Here is a 20,167-nt window from a genome sequence, read left to right on the forward strand (position 1 = left end):
AGGGCGGTTCATATTTTTTATGATTATTAATGGCCTTTGCCACGCTGTGGGGTCATCTCACCTCCCTGAAATATTTACATCATAAACAGCATGAATTATGGGGGTTGCGGGAAGGGCGCTGCTTTAAAATACAGTTTCCTTTATTTTCATCACGCTGTGGCGGTCAGGAAGTAGCCATCCGCAGAGCTCCGTATGGAAATGAGATGCTGCCTCCGGTCACGTGGCGCCTGAAGGACATTGTTAGGATTCAAATTTCCCGTTGGTCAGTCAGCTGTTGTGCGAGAAGTGAAGAAAGTAGTTTTCAGCTCATTAGCCAGAGATCAATATGGTAATGTGAAGAAGAGTGATTGAGAGGTAATTCAAATCGAAAAAAATATGATTTTTTAATATATTTTGTGAATAACACAAAAGACGCTGGAGGATTTCTTTTCACACCACTGGACCCTTTTGACCTCTTACATCTTCTAACTTTCACATTGTGAAACACAGAAGAAAAAACCCGTTCAGAAAGTCGGTAGAAACTGTTTAGAAATGATGTCGGTAGCTTATATACCTTCAGGCTGCAAGAAATTATACAGCTGAAGACCGATTTCTGTGCTTGTCCGGAGAGCATTTAGTATCTTTTGTGTAGAAAGTTTGCTGAACGGTGCACGACGGCGAACCTGGAAGTTTCTGGACGGCTTTGTGTAGAACTCACAAAGTCAAGAGAGGAAACTAAACACATACAGAGCGATGCGAGCAAAGCCAGCGCGCTTGTGGAACTGCTAAATAATCATTTTCATGTATAAATGTCAAAACATGTTTTATTTATATTTATCCCATATGCCAATACATTCTGCTAAAGTACTACATTACAAAGTGCATGTAAATTGGACAAAATTAATGCTTCAGTGTCTGCCCCTGCTATTTGTACAACACTTTACACTCGAACGGTGGACTACTAATCGCAAAATTGAATATGCACTGTGATAATGTTTAAAACATGGGGGGAAGTGCGGGATTATGTTAAAATGTTTTCTCTTTTTTAATTGAAATTTTATTCAAATTTTCCCCGAACTCTGTAATAAACTTCTGGCTGTTCAGTCAGTCTTCTGGCATTATTGGCTCATTTTCTGATGGCCTTATCAATGCAGTTTTTATTATTATTGTCATGGCTATTACTGGTTAAGCAGATCTTTAGTCTGGTTGCTTGGTTAGTGGATGTCTTTAGCGTGTCAAACACTGTCAATGATTCTAGTTTTTAACACAGCATTAAATGAATATGGTATTTAGCACTTTATGCATCGGCTATGAATAATCAAAATATTGTCTAAGCTAGAAAGAAGTCATGCCTTAACCTTTCCAAAAAAACTACAATAACATATTAACCATGCTGTCGTTATAGTCGGAGAACATTACGTTGTAGAGAAAGGCGATTTTCTTTAAAAAAATGGTGTTGAAAGCCAAAGTTGGCATAAATCTCAGCTTTAGTGCCTAAATGTGAAACCATATTTTATCCTTTTTGTCATTTTCTCTGCTAAATAATACATAAAGCAGAACAACAGAAGAAAAGCTTAACGGAGTCGAGTCCAATCAATTTTATGTATAAACCCATTCGTCACAAATCAAACGTTTCCCTCACAGGCCTTCGAAATGTGTACAGCAAACGACATCCTCTAACAGCTCCCATTAACGGCCAAAATAGAAAGATGGATGCAAACTGCAACTTGAATGGTTGGCAGAGACCTACAGCCGTGAGGTGGGATTTCCAGTTTGAAAAATGATCTCTTGTTGTTGTTCATTCAATATTCATGTATTTAGTGGGTTTTAATGAACACATTCCCCCAGGAGCGTTGGTGAGTTTAATGGATATGGATGAAACCAAGTTACACTGACATAAGTACTCGTGCTGCCGCACTTTGAGTTTTTTAGGAGCAATGTTTGCTTTGCTCCTGCTAACATTTGTTAGATTTTTCCAATGGAAAGGATTGTGAGGGGTTCTGTTTGAAACGTGTATGACTGTTAAACTGTGTTTGAGGAAAACAAATGGAAGAAATGCTAAATGAGAGAGAGAGTATAAAGTAGATATGGTAAGTAACTGTTTCCCCCATAAAGACGGCGTTCGACAACCTCCCCTCCTCTTTGAATGATGAGTTTTGACACCTCTGTAAACATCAATAAAGATGTGGTTTGACGACCATTAGAGAAAGTTTTGGTTTTTGCGAGGGTAGCTGCACAGACAGCTGAAACCACCCACACTAACTTCAGATGCAATCCCAGTCATTTTGTTGTAGAAGCAGGCCTGACATATGGCAGAAAGTGCTCAGTTAAGAAAAGGGAATCAAGAGTTTAAAATGATTTAAAATGACATCCAGAGTTCAGCTCTCTAACTCATGTGTGCCGTGGAAGATTATCTGGTTTCGCCTGATTAGCACTCTTAGTCAGCGGTCCCCAACCCCCGGGCCACGGCCCGATACCGGTACGTGAGCCGTTTGGTTCCGGGCTGCAAGAGTTGAGGCTCTGAAATTTATGGTTTTCAGAGGTTTTATTGTTTTTTTATCTTTTTAATCGTTTTTATCGTTAACTCAGTTTCCCTGGGTCTTTTCCCATCTGTTACGAATAAATCTTATTTTTTTTTGGTACCGGTACTGGTTTTATTTTGTTGTATTTATCAGCAACATCTTAAAGGCCAGGCCGTGAAAATATTGGTCCGTGGTGCAAAAAAGGTTGGGGACCGCTGATCTAAGCGACCGGCGTGAGTAACGGGCAGAACAATTACATTATCTTCCACTAGAGGGCAGTACAACTACCAGCTCTAATTAAATGGATTGCCAACTGCCACTAAAATAGAAGAAGACGAAGAAGAAATGACATAATAGTCATGCTGGAAGCGAGACGACGCAGCGCGTACAGCAAAAAATAAATACTTGAAAAGAAAAAGTAGTCAGTCTGACCTGGTCCTGGAGAAAACTCTGACCCAGATGAAGGCCCTAGCATGAGTAGTGGTCAGAAGAAAGCAAAGAAGGTATACTGGGGACAAACCGATCCAATTCCGCTATGCCTGGGATTCGTTTGGTGGTCTGATTTTTCTAATAATAATAATAATAATAATAATAATAATAATAATAATAATGTTATTCTAATGTGAATATGCACCGTGGCTTCAAAAGGTTGGTAAACACTGCTCTAATTAATCCATAAATCAGTAACTTTGTTACATTCTTGTTACATTCTTTTGGGTTCACTGATGCTTATTTTTCCAGTTTTGCAAAGCACAGGAGAAATGATGTCATCGTCACCACATAAAAAAGGGAGGGTGTGGGGCAAAAGTCAACTTCTAGAAACAAAAATTTAAGGCCTGATGTCACCACAGGTATAGAGTGAAGCACAGTCCTTCTTAGAACTGCTGAAGCAAACCCGTCAGTGTATAAGCCGTCATTAGCTCATGTGGAGAAAAATCCAAGTCATATTTTTTGTCTTTCAAGCGCTGTTCAGACACACAATATCTGCATTTACGCATTCGTGTCAGCATGAATCCAAGCACAAAGTTTAAATAGCCTGGACGCGATTCTTTACAATGCTATTCAATCAAATCAAACCCATCCTCTCAGTCGCTTTTTGTTCTATTCTATTCCTTTTGATTGTCTGTAAATGCTGCTGCTGCTTTGTGCACAACCGCAGCTAGTTCCGGGAGAAGGGAAATCGTCCTTGGAGCGGATCATCAGGAGAGAGAAAGAGCGAGGATGCCTCCACCTCCTGTTGTTTGTCCGGGATGCCAAGCTCACGCTCAGCATGCCAGGCCCCATGCGGGCGCCCAGGCCGGCCGGAAAAGACAGAGCTCTTGGAAGACTCGGGTCTGGTCAGAGCCAACACGACGCTCGTGCCAGGCAGAGCAACTGTGGCCAGCGTCTGCTAGTGCATCTCTCCCCTTTACCCGTCAGCACACGGCAGACCTCAGGAGAAAGGATGCGACCATCAGGGGACCGCTAGTCCATCCGGGCAGAGCTGGAGGACAGACCCCATGTGGCGGGGAGTGGGAGGTTTGGAGCTGTTACACGAGAAACAGCTAGCAGCCTGCTATCTTGTTTCTGTTTCTTCCTGATGATGTCTAATTTAAGCCAAAGCTTCGCCATTGCCTGTAAAAGTGCATTTGAGGCCAAAACGTGAAATAATGCACCAAAGTTGATCACTCTTCTCGCTGGTGGCAGTGTTCTCAGAGCTAAGGTCACATTTTTCATCAAATCTCACTCCTGTCTATCAAGATATGCATTGTTTATGACATCTTTCTGTCACTTTGACGCTGAGGTATCTGTGGAATCTCAGTGTGGTTATTGGATAATATGAGTAATTGTAATGGCTCTTTTTAAAATGGAGAAAGTCACATTTTGTAATGTGCACAACAGTGGTGGAAGAAAAGAGCTAAAAGTTTAAAGTTTGAACAATTTTAAATGTTTTATAGACTTTACCGAACATCTCTGTACTGATTCTTTAATGCAGAATCGTGATAACAATATTTGCAAATTCAGCCTTTGTATATCAGTGACCAATATTTTTATTTTGCTTTGTTATCAAACCTTACAAATATTTTTTTATGTTCAAGGTTCGTTTTTAGTATTAAAAGGTCAAAAAAAGACAACAAACATGAAGTGATTAAAAAATATTTTAGCATCAATTACTGATGATATTTCTATGAACATAGGCTCTGTTATTGGCCCTAAAGTTCACCCCTAGTTTTTACTACAGGCTACTGCTAAAATACCCAACATGCAGTTTGTATTAAAGGTTGTCTGACCTTTACTGAGTTTTATAACACAAGTAACCGGGAACAACAGGTAACAAGTCAAAGAGACGTTCAGTGTTTTGTTGTACATCTGTTTTTTCTTTCATCACACTGGGAGGTGGAGAGAAAAGGAGCTGATGCAACCGAGCCTAAGAAATTCTGATATTGTTCAACACAAATACATTAAAGGTGCGCACCGTCTACCGAGGATGCCTTTAAAATATGCACACATTTATATTTCTATCATGGAGTCTATCTTGTGGATGATGAGAGTGCTGCAGCTTTTGTGCCAGAGGAAAAAAACATGAGGATGTGTGACACATGAAAACTAGCCACTTGTTTTGCTGCTGCTCTGAATTCTGAATTAATGTGCGTTTCTGAGGAAATGCTGACGAGAACGGGAGTTAACAGAGCTTGTACGCAATCGCTCTTTCTGCAGCCGGTTGAAGCGACCGATCGTCTCAGCAGGACTTGCATGATATCTCAGCTGTGACCTGACTGGCAAAACCAGAGGACTGTAAAGCAACAGGCGAATGTGGCAGTCATCCAGCGCGAGGGCTGAAAATTAAGTTCCTGGTTGACACGCAGCACGAGTTTGATCTGTTTCACCTGCTATTTCTGCTGTTTGTTTTATTTTAATGCCTCCATGCTGCCAGTCAGATAAGACCTTTGCCACTGAAGCTGTGACAGTACATCTGAAGCAGATCGGGTCGCCACACTGGTTTTGAATGATAATACTGCAGCGTCGTGTTTCACATCGATTCATTTTCAAAGAGAGTCGGTATTATTTTTTATTGATCGGCCTTTCTTTATAAACAAAGATGATATATAGGCTTAGTAATAGCGGGATTAAATTACATGGCCCGAAAATAAGCTGGATCGATAAGAAAAGTAATTTAGCACAATTCGGTTCAATTTGTTTGAGGAATCCTGCGCGCCCGAGTTAGCAGGTGAGGTGAAATGCCACAGACGGGACTGAGCCATCACTACAGACTTTGACTGTTTCCACCTTTTACATCATTTTTTCTTCCACGTTATCGGTGCAATCCGACGGCAGAAAGTTTGTCGACTTTGACTAGTCGACAGAAAAGTACTGTTTCTGCAGGAATGTTGTATCACTTAACAGACAGTTGCAGCTGTTGATGAAACCCTCACATCATCATGTTCCGAGTGTGGGAGGATTGAAATTAACATAACGGAAGAGCAGAAACAGATTCTCCGTGGCGTCTAAACACATACTAACCAGGTGTATATGAATGCCGCGAGAACGAGCCGCTCTCCCCCTCCCCTGTCAGCGCGGCTAAACCAAATGCTGCCGCTCTCATTTGGGGCATTTGTTTGCCTGTGTGAGAAATAATGGCGGCGGGAGCAGGTGGAATATTGCTTCGGCAGCTAACCCATATGGATCGGAAAAGCCGCTTGCCAAGTCTAAACTCCACTTTTACAGGCACATCTGGAGCAGAATCTCCATATTAATTGCCAGTTAATGTGTTTACACACAACGAGGATTAATCCCTGAGAGAAGTTGCTTGACCCAGGTCACGCGGTCGGCGGGAGGGCGGTGTTTCGGGTTGAAAAGCAGCGGGGAGAGGTATGGCGCCAAATGTGCGGACAAAGGCACGTGCGTAAGATAATTCTATTCCAGCAGAAAGCCATCTGTCATGTGTAGCCTTTCTGTTATGTTGAGAGCATTTATGTCAATATCCTCCGATGGCTTCGAACAGCAGTAAAAGTTCACGCGGGGATTTATGAGGCTGTGATCACATGAGACGCTTTGTTGAACACACCTGCATTTTTGTTGTTTACTTTGGTTGTTTGGTTACAGCAGACAGAGGGTGGGCGGTGTTTAAGGATTTAGGGGCCCCGGAGCTGGACAGAAGCCCTGGAACACGGAAGGGATGACTGATATTTATCGCATTAGAGCTCCTTGCTGTGCTGCTTTCACCGAAGGCAGAACCAAAAAGCATTTGTGTGCGTGTGCATCTGACTTTATTAACTAGACCCTGAGAAAGAAACTCTAAAACAATCCAAGCAATAGTTTTGGTGATCGTAAATATGTAATTGCCACTCCCTTTTTGGTGATTGAGTATGGGGGGAAAAGGGGCAAGGAGCCATTGTGCGCCACATTATAAAAGTTTAATGTGTGGAAATATGGTCTCTTTTTTTCTATATATGCATATCTATCTTTATAAGAATTTCAAAGTAGGGCTATTTCCCATTCCGCCTACAGCTTTAATGAAATAAATACAAATAAAGCCCAAAATTCCAAAAAGAGAGGATGTGCAATTTAATCCACAAAGTAATTCTTTCATATACATCAGGCGACACCTGAGCTGTCATCTCCCTCTCCTCATCCTCGAGATAGCCTCGGGTCTCTGAGGGTTTGGCTTAGCACGACCTCCTAATGAGAGATTTACTGTATGAAGATAATTATGGGGGGAAGCAACATCTCGCTCAGGCCCACTGATTAAGATAAGAGCACTTGGGTGCATATTCAAGCGGCACCCTCCTCCTCCTGACCTGTCACTCTGCCGAGGCTCTATTGGTCACAGACAATCAGCTGGAAAAACACCGAGGGCATGCCTATACGCATGGCGAGTGCAGACGCTCGGAAGCAAACAGAGCCGCACGCGCATTTTAGACTGCACCGGGAAGGACAAAAACAACGCAGAGCACACCGTGATATCGCTGCCATTTTATAAATCAGCCACCTGGGCGATTAAGGGAAAAATGAGTGAACAGAATCAGAAACGCGTGCTCTTGTTTATTGCTTTAGAGACTTAGCTGGCAAGGAGGCAACCATCGTGTGATGATGAGAGTGGCCCCTCTGGAGACGGCATTCGCACACTGGCAGAGGAGCTAATACAGACTTTCATTAGGATGCACACTTCAACACACTGTCATAGTATTTACAGTCTCACACTGGGGAAACAAATAAACTGCGTGATTAACAAGTTTTCCTGATGCCTGGCGCTTCGCTGTGTGCGCATTGGAGTGCCACCTCGCCGACTTAATGATTCTTAATGGTTTCTTAATGACTTCTTAATGACTTCATCAGGAAGATCCTGCAACAGCACATTCTGACAAGCGGGAGCCTCCCCTTGAGACCCAGGATCACACCGAAGCACTAACCCCTCTTCAGCTTTCTGCTAAAACAACACACACTTTAAATCTGCTTATCTGAGACGGCATCTTCGACTCGGGTGACGCGAGCTTTTGATCCGTGGTTAACTGTAGGCCTATGTGATACAATTTGATATGAAAGCGTGCGAGCTGATGTGTGGAAATGCACTAAAAGGCGAAAAGGGATGTCCAACTAGGTTGTGGGCAAATGCAGTCACATCAAACTAATCTCAGAACATTGGAGTGACATCTAGTGTTGTGTAACCAGAATTAAACTGCATTGTGCGAGGGTATCTAGGAAACCCATTTGGTAGCATTCGGTGTAAAGCTGCGACTGTGATGCAACACTGGGGGAAGCGGGAAGAAAACAAAAGGAACAGGAAATTCTCCAATTCCTAGAGATCCCGGTAATTGCAGAATTTCATTACTGCGGGACGTGCGGCGAGATGACACTCAACACTCCAGAGAGAGAAACAAGCAGCGTGTTGTTGAGCTGGTAACAAAGTGTGGTTAGCAGCAAAAAATTCCTCCAAGCATTTAATGACATAGAATTTTCTGGTTCACCTCAATGTCACCGAGCAACAAATAGTTTGGAGTGTGAAGTACATAGTGCCGGCCATCACAGATTGCCATGTCACTCTCAGCCAAGGAACACCAGTAAAGCCTCCAAATTACCACTACGCCTCTGAGTTTGGTGCTCAGAGCTCCCTCCATCGAAACCACGTTCAACGAGATCAAAAGTGTCATTCTAGTTTTTTAAAAGTCTTTTTTTTTTTAATAAAACAAAAAGCTAAAAAGCTATTAAGGTAATTGTGATAATCAGTGTTTGTGAAAAAGGATATAAAAATAAGAAGAAAGTCCATATACTGCACGCACACACACATATACACACACACACACCACAACTGGTTAACAAATTGTATTAGCAGAGAAGCTTGACTGCATGGCAAATTACATCGCCCTGATGGATGTCCTCTTTACGGGTTGTAGAAGCAGGCTGAGGGGCCGTGGAGAGAGGATGAGGCTCTAGCCAAACACTCATAAAATGATGCATAGCCGGCCATGTGTCACCTATTGGCACAGGCTCGGCTATCTCGCCCAGATACCAATGCCCAAAACACAGAGAGACACTTGCTCCACTTAATCCATGGCAATCAGGAAGAAATGTGATTCAAATATTCCTCTTCCACTCCAGAAATGAATACATCAAGACCGTTTTAACCCCTCAAGTTCAGTTTTCTCTTCCTAAATTTATAAAAAAAAGTTTCCTAAAAAAAAAAAAAAAAAAAAGTGTGTAATTTGGTAGTAATTACAGGTCAAAGTCTAAAGCAGTGCTACTGCAGCTCACCAAGTGCCGAAGGGGGCACCAAAACAGGCTAATGATCATCAATCATAATAATCATAATGATGAATTATTAAAATTCAAGATGAAGCGCAACTTCAATAGGCACAATTAGACCATTATACAAAGAACAAGACATACATAATTCATTGAAATAATGAAATAAATTATAGCCCCCCCCCCCAACAATCTCCCTGTGGTTTATGCCCATCCTGCTGCCAGCTATCATGACACACACACACACACACACACACACACACACACACACACACACACACACACACGGAGGTTGTTGGTTAGACTCAAAAACAATGTAACCCAGTTTAGACAAACAGCACGTTTTTGCTTTTAGTTGTTTGTGTTTTCTTTTGTCTGAGATTATTAATGACATGCAGCCTCTCGCCTTTAGCAGCAGGATCCACAGGTGAGTCTCCCCAGCATGAAGGTTTCGAGCTCTTACAAGAACAATACCTGTATTTGTTCCTGACACAGAACCTTGGCTAAATCACCTTTCTACACCTCAGACGTTTGGGCCACACAGCAGCCATCCTGAGGTTGAGTTCTAAGCTCTGTCACATTTGTCTACATATCCTCCCGAACACTGAGAACCAAAACAAGTAAATAATTAATGAGTATTTACTCTCAGCTCACTCAAACTAGAGTGAATGCAGGCAGGCGACCTCCTCGCAACTCGGAAACAAAGAGTTTGGTGTCGGAGACCGACTTCGCAGGGCACCTGTTGAGAGGCAACGTCTCGCCATACAGTTGCGGTCCGACTCGGACTGACTGCAGTCGCTCTCAGACAGACTGGTCATCCAAATTAAATTAAATGCAAACAGATTGTGAAAATCAGCCGGAATCAGGCTGCCGCTGAGCGCAACTCGTCTGGATTCGTCTCTTCGCGATAGGGACTCTACTCTGGTTCTATTCTTATATAAAAGCCAGCTTGCTGAGTGCATATGTGAATCTCCATCCTTGCAGGAGCTCTGACACTGTTAGTGGAGGGATTTCTGTTTCAGATCTGAGACTCTAAATGCACACTGAGTGCAAGCAGTTAATGTGAATTTATGTGCATGTAGGCAGCAACACGTTCGCAACAGACAGCAATAGATTTTTGTGAACTTTGCTGATTTATCAGAGTTAATTACCTCACTAACTGCAAAATGACAGCAGACTGACTCAATAAGTCTCTGGCTTATTGTTGTTTTATTGCCGTCTTCATGCAGCAAAGTCTTTTTAGAGATGCTGCGGGTGGTCACAGACCTACTCTTCAAAACAACAAGATCACCTTTTGCAAGTTCCCTGCACATGGTCCTTGGTGTGACTCTAGCCATTTATCAAGCTGTTTATCAATTTGCAATCATCACTATTTACACCATTAATGTCTCCAAAATGATCATCATGGATCATACATGATGATGGAGCCTTTTAAGCTGCAGCGCTGTTGAAAATGCGACTAATAAATGACCGTGACAGCTGTGTAAAATGAAATAAGGGTCATGTGTCAGATTTTCATAGCCTAGTATTTTCAATATATCTGATAGCAGCATGTCTAAGATGAGTAAGAAACTATTACGTGCTTAACATTTTTTTTTTAACCATAAGATATACGTGTAATTTATATTTTGATTTTGTTATGTAACTGGTCAGGCTTAATTTCTGGTCTGGTCAGACCTAGTCTAGCATAACAAGTTTATCTATCTATCTATCTCTATCTATCTCTATATCTATATATAGATATAGATATATCTATCTATCTCTCTCTCTCTCTCTCTATATATATATATATCTATATATATATATATATATATATATATATATATCTATATATATATATATATATATCTCTATCTATCTATCTATATATATATATCTATATATATATATATATATATATATCTCTATCTATCTATCTATCTATCTATCTATCTATATATATATATATATATATATATATATATATATATATAGATATAGATATCTATCTATATATATCTATATATATATATAGATATATATATCTATATAGATATATAGATATATATATATCTATATAGATATATAGATATAGATATATATTCCCTTTAAGATCTATAATGTCACTCGTTGTGCCTTTGCTATATGGCAGGGGTCTCTGCAGTGTTGCACTTATATGATATGACCTTCCTCTAGAGACCTGGGAAACATTCTGTATCAATTAGACCACCGAGGCGTTTGAGGAGTCTCGCTGTGGAGAGTGCAGAGAAGAAGCCTGTGACATGCCTCCGCTGTGACGATCGACCACTTCCTCTGAAGCATCCAAACAACGTTTTGAGAGAGAATTAGAGCGATAGAAACAGTGGAGGATTTACTGCCGGTGGGATTTACTCCTTGTTCCAATTTGCAGGGGGATTACTCATTTTTTTCACCATTTATTTATTTTATTTCCAAATTCATTTCTACTTCACCTGAAGGAAAACAAAATATCGAGCCAAATGCATAAATAGTGTCAGAGTGAATAGATAATGACAGCAGGTCAAGTTGTGAGTGAGTCACGTCTTTCCTCCTGGAAGAAAGTGATTACTGTAACACAGAGCTGACAATCATGACCGAGATAATCCCATTTCTCACATGGAGCTCAAATTGTATTATGTCACATTGTGTTTTGCATATGCTATCAAAACCTGGATTTAGATATGAAAACTATCTGAAAAAAGTAAAAGTCTGAAGGAGGCGCGGAAAAAGAAAACATGCAGCCACAGGGCTGGCATGCAGGCATGTCACTTTGTCAAGCTGTTTTCTCAGAGAGCTTGATGGCTTCTCAAAGGCGGGAGGAAGAAAAAAGTGTTGCAAAGCATGGTATTCTCCAAGACGAACAGATGGCAGAGCCTAAGTGTGGAGATTTGTTTTATATCTCTATCCCATGTTGCTGCGCAGTAGATGTGGGCTTCCGTTTTCTTTTCCTCCTTCTTCAAATGTTATCTTACAGGATAACGGACACACGCAATGTTTAAGCTAATGAGGAGTGGGTGTTGCTTTGTCTTTCTCTTTATGTCGTCCCCTCTCTCCCACCAACACATCCTCTTGCTTTCCATTCTCCGTCAAACCCACGCTTGGAGCGGAAACCTATATGCCACACAATTATGCAACACAACTGGGAGTGCTGCTTGCAGACTGGGTGGCTGACTAAAAACACAGCAGACTGCAGAGTTTCTGCAGCTGCATTAACATCCTGTGAGTAACAGCGTTTAAAGGACACCAAGCACTGTCCACTGCCAGATACGTCAGCAATTAGCAGATACGTGGCTCAGAAGTATGTATCCTGCACTTTTTATCCAGTGCCACTATCGGAACAAATATTCCACTTCAGTACAACGCAAGAAGATCTAGCAAGCCATTGGCTATTGTCTGCTGGCTTAGCCTCTGGCAATGATGCCAAATATTTTGGGGCTTCCGGTGTAGAAAGCAAATATCCCGAAAAAGACCTCACATCTGTCTACCTGCACGCAACCAACCCCACAATACTTGGACTAAAAACAGACTGCAAACAGAACTCTTGTTACTCGCCTACAGATATAAAGATGTTTAAAAATATGCATGTTAAACAATATTGTGTGCAACTTTAAAAGTGAGTTACCTGTCCACAGTACGTTGACATTATGCTATAAAATGATTAAAAAGGTTTTGACATATAACTGGAAAGTGTAACCACAGCAAAGATGTTGGCAGCTAGATTTGATATTTTTTATTCCTTCATTTTTTAAAGTGTACTTCCTGTAATCTACAACAATTGTTTCATACTGTAACAAATATCAAAGTATAGGGGTGGATAAATGATCTAGAAGTTACTGTAACACTGTCAGCTGTCTGTATAACTGCTATTTCAGCCTTCCTGTTGTAATTCCCATAAACACTTTATCATTGTAAATTATAGCAATGCACTGTAGTCACTCTGTGTGTCACCACCTCTGTGTCTCATTTTGTCACTACTTCTTGCACCACATGGTAAAAAAATTCAGCACAATGCATTTTTATCAGCCACCCTGAAGGTGAACACTGGCTGGATGTGACCACGCTACAGTGGTCTCAGTCAGGGTAGACCTTTGTTATGTTAGCTACATGTAAAATACTGGTGACAGTCAGTGGTACCACTTAGCCTCCTAGTAGATCGTCGCATTGTTCTCATAGCATTCACAAGATTTTCAGCGAACTTGACCAGCGACCTCTGACCTTGAAGTCAAGGTCCCTGAGATTTCAACTCATCCAAGACTTTTAGTAGCTACACCTGTGGCATCAATTTCAAGCTCCTAAGTTGTTTCGTTCTTGAGTTCTTGCATTTACAAACTTGTCAAACGTGTCTATGTCGCCTGCCCGGCAGCAACACGGCTGAGGGGTGAAAACATTCTCAGTTATTCAGTCACTGAATGCACCACACAATACTTCAAAATTAAGAATTTCAACTTAAACACCTTTGCACACATTAAATCCAGAGCTGTTCATAATCTGAGCAACAACTTGGTTTACTTAAATATTTAAACTGATCAATAATTTCACATTGTTTGCTAAATGAGGTAGTTTAGCAAACAATGGGAAAAATAATGGGGAAAAAAGAGCTACAATAAAAGAGACAGAAGAAAATTAAAGTACTAAGAGTTCCGTATAAAATAAAAACCTGATTTTTTTTTTAATGTTTCTTAGCTGCAGGAAACAAGATTTAATGCACTTTGAGACGCCAGATGCAAAACTTAATTTTTGGTCAAAAATAAGGTTCTTGCTGTTGGTGAGGGAGGTGATGTAATGACTGATGCTCTCAAGACCAAACACAGGAACCTCAGCTTTGCCAGGATTAACAGGGAGAAAATGTAAAAACATTCAGTTATTAATGGCTGTAAAGCATTCATCAAGGTTAGAGAGGCTGTTTATGTCGTTTATGCAAAAACTGCAATAAATGAACAATATTGGTAATTACCCAAAGCATTTTTTAATATCCATAATGGCTGATCCACCAGTATGCATTTCAAATTTACAATATTACAAAAAAGCAGAAAACATAGTACAACATATATATATATATATATATTTTAATTAAGATGCAAAATTACAGTTATTTCCTTACATCCTGCACTGAAAAATTTAATTTAAGTAGATGAATGTTATGCTTGATTAATTTCTGACGTCTCAGAGAAGTATAGAGCTTCAAAATTGGGTTTTAAAAATGCAAATTCAGCACATCATTCACCTAATAAACAGCAACATCGGTTTTTTGCTTTGTGTATATACTACATACATATATATTGAGAGAGAGAGAGAAAGAGGGATTCTCAGTTACAACAACAGTAGTTGAGGAATGACTGGAATAAATTGACCAGTGTTCTTTATAAGATGTTTTACAAGCAAATGGTAAATGCTTAATGTGTGTAAAGGTTAGAATTATAAATGTGACATTCTAAATGGCAGCACGGTGTCACCTAATACTGCTGCATTCATTTCAGAGTAGAGCTTAGCATGATGTACTTCCAGCAATCGACACCTAACCCAGGCGAGCTGCATTCGAGAGGTGGAGGATAAACCGGTTTGATTTGGGTAACAGCATGTTCTTCCCTCCTTATCTTACTCTAAACAAGGATCACAGCATTTTAATCCTTCTAATTATTTTGTTTAATAACGTGTACAGTAATGAGCAGTCTCAGTACGGCAACAGGGGACAATAACTGCAGACTCTGAACACTGTTACATTTTTCACTTATTATTGTTGACTTATTATATTTGACTTACATATTAAAGAGCGTCCTTGGAAACGGAAGAAATGCCTTTTGCTCTAATTTTTCCAATTTCTCCAAAGTGAATATGAGCTGGTTCATTTAGCTGTTTAGTCATAGCAACAGGAATTTACAATCACACCAAGGCTGCACCTGAAAGGCTTAATCAAAAATAAGACGATAATGAAAGCACTGCTAACAGCCACAATACCTCGTCCTCTAATGTCAACCTCAGGTGCGCAGACAATGTTTCGACCGGTTTAATCAAACTCAGAGTGTTGACTCCTTCGGTCTAGATCCTGAAGATAACACTTCTGAAAATCAGGAGCACCAATTGTACCAAACGCTCTTTCAATCTCTTTCCAGAAACCTTGAAAACTACTTGTTGGAAATGAACACGAAGCTCCCACAATTCAGCAAGTTTTCAGAGACGATCAAAACTGAAAACATAAATGGCGCTTGTGCTCAGCTTCATGTGTTGTTTGACTGTAGACGAGCCAGCGCTCAGTAAAAGTGACAGGAGATGTGAGGTGTTGTGACTCCTCACCTGCCACCAAAACCTCTACTCCGGCAGAATGACAAAACACAAGCCCTCAAATGCCCGCAGGACAACGTAACTACTTTTGAGTCAAACTTTAGTTCCACAGACTTGTCTCTTCCTATTCTGTGAAATCAATGTGATTGCAAACCAACTAAATATTAACATTAACGAAGAACACTTGTAAACATATACTAAAGACCAAAGCAGGAAGCCTGTGAGGCTCCAAACGCTACCAGAGCGAAAGAGGAAGAAGCCAAACACATTCCCCGCATCCTTCCACCCGGGAGATCAGCCTTTGCACCTGTGACCAGGTAAACTTTCCACACAGTCGTTAATGGACACAGCGGCTGTTGTTTACTGAAGACTCCCCGCAGAGGAGACTAGCTGACCCATGTCTGCAACCGGTGAGTGGTACAAATGGCAAACATCTCTTGGAGTCATTATTTATGCAGGAATGCCCTTGGGAGTCTTTGCACTTGTTTACACAGTCATGGCACAGTCCATTCATGACGGCTCCGAGTAAATGAGCCGCTTGCTACCAATTTGTCCTGGACGACGAAGCTTTGGGGCTCTACTACCCACGGTTACTTTGACGCCGGCGTGTGTGTGTGTCTGTGTGTGTCGGGGTATGGAAAAGAGGTTAACGCAGCACTGCTGTGCTGTTGGGAACCGACCCGGAACTACGGACACAAAAGTCCCAAGGGTATTAGGAAGCACAGTGTCACATTTGGAAATAAATGAGAGAAGGGTTTTTTTCAAGAAGAACGCCACGGACTTTCACCTTTGAAATGGGCTGTTTGTTTGCCCGAGGACGGGGACAGTGGTCAAAGTTAGTGAGCACCGCCTTTCACATAAAACCAGAACCAAGGCAGGAGTTTTATGGAGGTTGAACTCAAAGGCAAAGTAAAGAAAAAGTGAGTGCGGCACGATGTCGGGGAACCGGTGTAACTTTGCTTACAATAAAAGTGACAAGAGCGGTGTGTGCGTGGCAGAGATAGAGATAGGAATGGCGGTGTTACGTTATTTTTCTTTTAAAAGAAACTGTATTAAAACAGTCGTTTTAGCAGAAAGATGGCTTCCTTTGAGGTGTAGATACCTTCATATGTAGCTGCACTCAAGTACAACAAATGCGCAGATGTCCAGTCAAAGACATAAAACCATCAGTATCTGCGTTAAATTGTTATTTAAAACCACGGCTATGGGCTTAAAGTTTAGGCTGTCGTCTAATGATGTATACACACAAAAATAATACTGTGGACTAACAAGCACAAAGTTTTACATGTACTTAACCAAAGGCTAAATGAACCAGTTTAATGAAGCAAAGTGGAGGCATATTGTACTGATGACCTCATGCATTCTGCAGTAATGAGAAACCAACATAATCATTTTGTTCTCAAACTTTTTCCCGTGCTGTCACACGAAACAATTAAACAGAAAACCGTTAAACAGAACGCGACGTCAAAACGCGAACCTCCTCCGACTCTATTAATAACATAAAGGCATCAAACGCGGCTCAAACGTGTTCAAAAGCGTTTTTAAAGATGCTCCACCCCCGAGTGACGATGCGTGCGCGTTTTTACTTTGAGTCTAAATTTGCGTGCGTTCGATTTGTGGTTGAAAAAGACACAAAGAACCAAAGGGAACGAATTCAATTAAGCGTAAAGTACTGAAGGCTAAATGACTCCCCCTATAGTTCTCAGGATTTCATCCAGCGAAACAGCAAAAAGGGGAAGAAATGTGTTTAACAGGGAGGCAGAGCGGCTGAGAGAGAGAGAGGGGAAAGAAGCGATGGGATAATTTAACAAGCTTCCTCCTAAACCACTCCAAAACCTCCAGAGTTTAATTGCTGGGAGGCAACATTATCCCTAGCAACACTGTGTCTGTCTCTTGGCTGGGATTCGGTGGGTACCTGCTGTATCCACTCCCCGCACAATACAGCGCCCACTGAGCCATATAATCCTCTCAGGCCCTCCTCTTCTGGAGAACCACATTCAATCTCTTTGTGACACGGGAAAATCTCCTCTTCTCCATTTTTTGTCAAGGTACGTGCTTCAAATAAGTCCAATCAGTAGGTGCCGTTATGTGTGCACAATGCTACGGGGTGCCGCAGAGGAAGGGAAAACAGAAAGGAAGAGTTAAATAAAAAGACGTTTGATTTGCCGCTGTGAAATTTGGGGCTACTTTCCATTCCTCTGCGGAGCTCCCTGGAGCAGCCATATTTCTGTTTATGTTTAAATGTGAATCAGTCAGATGGGCTGTTGGGTTCCTGCTGAATCATCCCACTCTCCCCTCAGAAAGCAGGAGGTTACTTTTGAACCAGCTGCCTTGTAGGAGAAAACAAGAAACCGACGCCACTTTCTTCCCGACTCCTCTTTCAAGTTGCCCTTGAAAAGAAAATTACGACAACGCCTTTGATGCAACGCAGACATGCTTCGACATATTCACCATAAGTGCAGACACAAACTACATTATCATTCCAATGAGTTTGTTCGGATGTCTTTTAAGCGTCTGAGTATTGCACAAGCCGGCGAGAGAAAGGTTGTTTTGTTTTTTTAACAGAACATGGAAACGGTGGCTCATTACGCGAAATGGCAAAAGAAGAAAAATGGTTCTTCGCTGTCCACTGGCTTGTGAATTAAGTCAATATAGCACTTGGAGACCTGCGAGAGTGTTTTTAATGAAAACATGTGGTATGTAATGAGAAATTATAAAGGTGGCGTTCCGAAGAACATTTCTATGATTTATTAATTTTAACAAATGACGACCTTTACTTTCCAGATTTGGTTCCCCATGAGCAAATGTAACTTTAAGGCACAAACGCTCATTCTTTTTCCTTTATTGTATATTTTCTGATTAATTTCCAGATGATGACAGCGGCATATAATCCATTTTATGCCTAAATATAGCTTTGCATCTTTTGTTTGCTACACATGTGAAAATGTTGCATTTGTGTTCAAGAAATCATCCTACCTGTCAAAGAGGGTGGAGCTCGGAGGTGTCGGTAAGAGGAGAAATCACTTGTTGTTGCACAACAGAAGTCCACTCGTTATACCAGTCGCTTTCTGCAACAAAATAAACAGGCACAGTTAGATCTGGTGATCATTGGTAACATCCTTTATATTTGAGCCCATAAATGTAACTGAAGCTTGTGTAGAAATAATGCGTGTGCAGATGCTGCTCAGTTATTGTCCTTTTACTTTATATGGACCCATAACTAACCAGAGAAAGGTCAGAAAAGCTTAATTGCTCTGGGTGGAGTTAATTGCTTTGCTACCAGTTCGAATAAATAAACTAAAAGAAATTAATAAATAAATCATCACAGCTTTCCTATTCTGCCTTTGGCTCTCAGCCCCAAGACCAATGTACCCACTTAACATGAAAATATGAAACATGTAGCTGACTCTTTCCTCTTACAACTGTTTAAAGTCGCAGGTTTTTATTTAGAAAATTAATGGTAAATAATGTGGGATTGATATGTTGTTTACCTTCCTCTATCCCACGGACAACAAACAAAAGAGGGAATGACAAAGCGAGGCGTGCTCGTGATAATTTTGCAACATTTCTCTGAGCTCTGAGGATTCAGATGCACACACACTCGAGAAACAGAATATTTCCACATTTCCCCACAAACTTTCCTCACCAAATGATCGGCTGTAAAAAGAAGAAGAACGAGAGGTTGCTAAGGATGGGATAAAGTATCTGCACTCGGCATCTGCACAGACCGGCTGAACTTTAATGCAGCTGTTCGCATCCTTAAAAAGATCCAACGCTGCTGCAGGAAATAAGACAGTGAGGTGGAAGGTTAGCTTGTAATCCATAACACATAGTTGAGGGTGGCCACGCTGGCATCAATTCCTTGTGAAAATTGTAATGGGCCTTGGCTCGAGCAGCACAACCCAACAAATACAACCGCGAGGCTTCGGCTCATTTGTAGTCAGGCCACGGAGGTTGTTTCTGAAATGTTTGTCAAAAACGTGGTCAGCTGCTCAGCTCCCACTCGCCGCTCTGTTTTTGCAGAATTTGTAGCATGTGACGGCCGCAGCGCTAAGCCAACACGGCGAGCGTTTTAAGGAACGTTAGATGATATAAATTGTCAGTAATGAGGCACAGGGGACGGCATCCGTGACCTGAAGAGGTCGGCCATGACGTTCTGCCTCGCAGCTGAATAAAATGCATCCTGAGCGCAATTTAACAGCCTTAACATGAGCAGGTACATACGGAGAGACAAGCAGAGGTCCGAGAGGGCGCTGCGCTAGTCGCAGAGGTCACGCGCAAAACAACAACAATACACAAACACTGCTGACAAGGGGAAAATGTGACGACTGAGTGCTGTAAAATGTATGAAGAAATGGATGGAAGGGTCATTTTACTGAGCAACGCCATTAACATCGCTGCCCTTGTCTGAAATTAAGCTCGGATCAGTCACTCACACGCGTGCGCGCGCACGCACGATCGCACAAAGAGCAGCAGTTTTTACATTTCTCCTCTTTTCGCCCTCGCAGAAGGAGAGGTCGACATTTTAACTGCAGCGGCGAGGAGATGGCTTCCTTTCACCTTGACGGGCATATAATGAACATTTTTCATTTTGAGCTTAGCTTCACTTACAGAGTCAGTCAGCTATTTTCTCTTCCAACCCTTTTTTTTTTCTCCCTTCCTGACATTTT

General features: G+C 41.4%; 1 protein-coding gene across 3 annotated transcripts in view; it reads right to left on the minus strand.

Annotated features, from left to right (window-relative positions):
* Positions 1 to 20,167, minus strand: part of LOC309704600 (RNA binding protein fox-1 homolog 3-like) — a 352,816-nt gene that overhangs the window by 307,980 nt on the left and 24,669 nt on the right. For all 3 annotated transcript variants that reach the window (XM_082529847.1, XM_082529845.1, XM_082529846.1), the window contains exon 2: positions 18,474 to 18,565. The gene's annotated coding sequence lies outside the window, so the exon portion shown is untranslated. The remainder of the gene's footprint in view (positions 1 to 18,473; positions 18,566 to 20,167) is intronic.

Source organism: Aulonocara stuartgranti (genome assembly GCF_965226115.1).
Source record: "Aulonocara stuartgranti genome assembly, chromosome: 4".
NCBI classification, from domain to species: Eukaryota; Metazoa; Chordata; class Actinopteri; order Cichliformes; family Cichlidae; genus Aulonocara; species Aulonocara stuartgranti.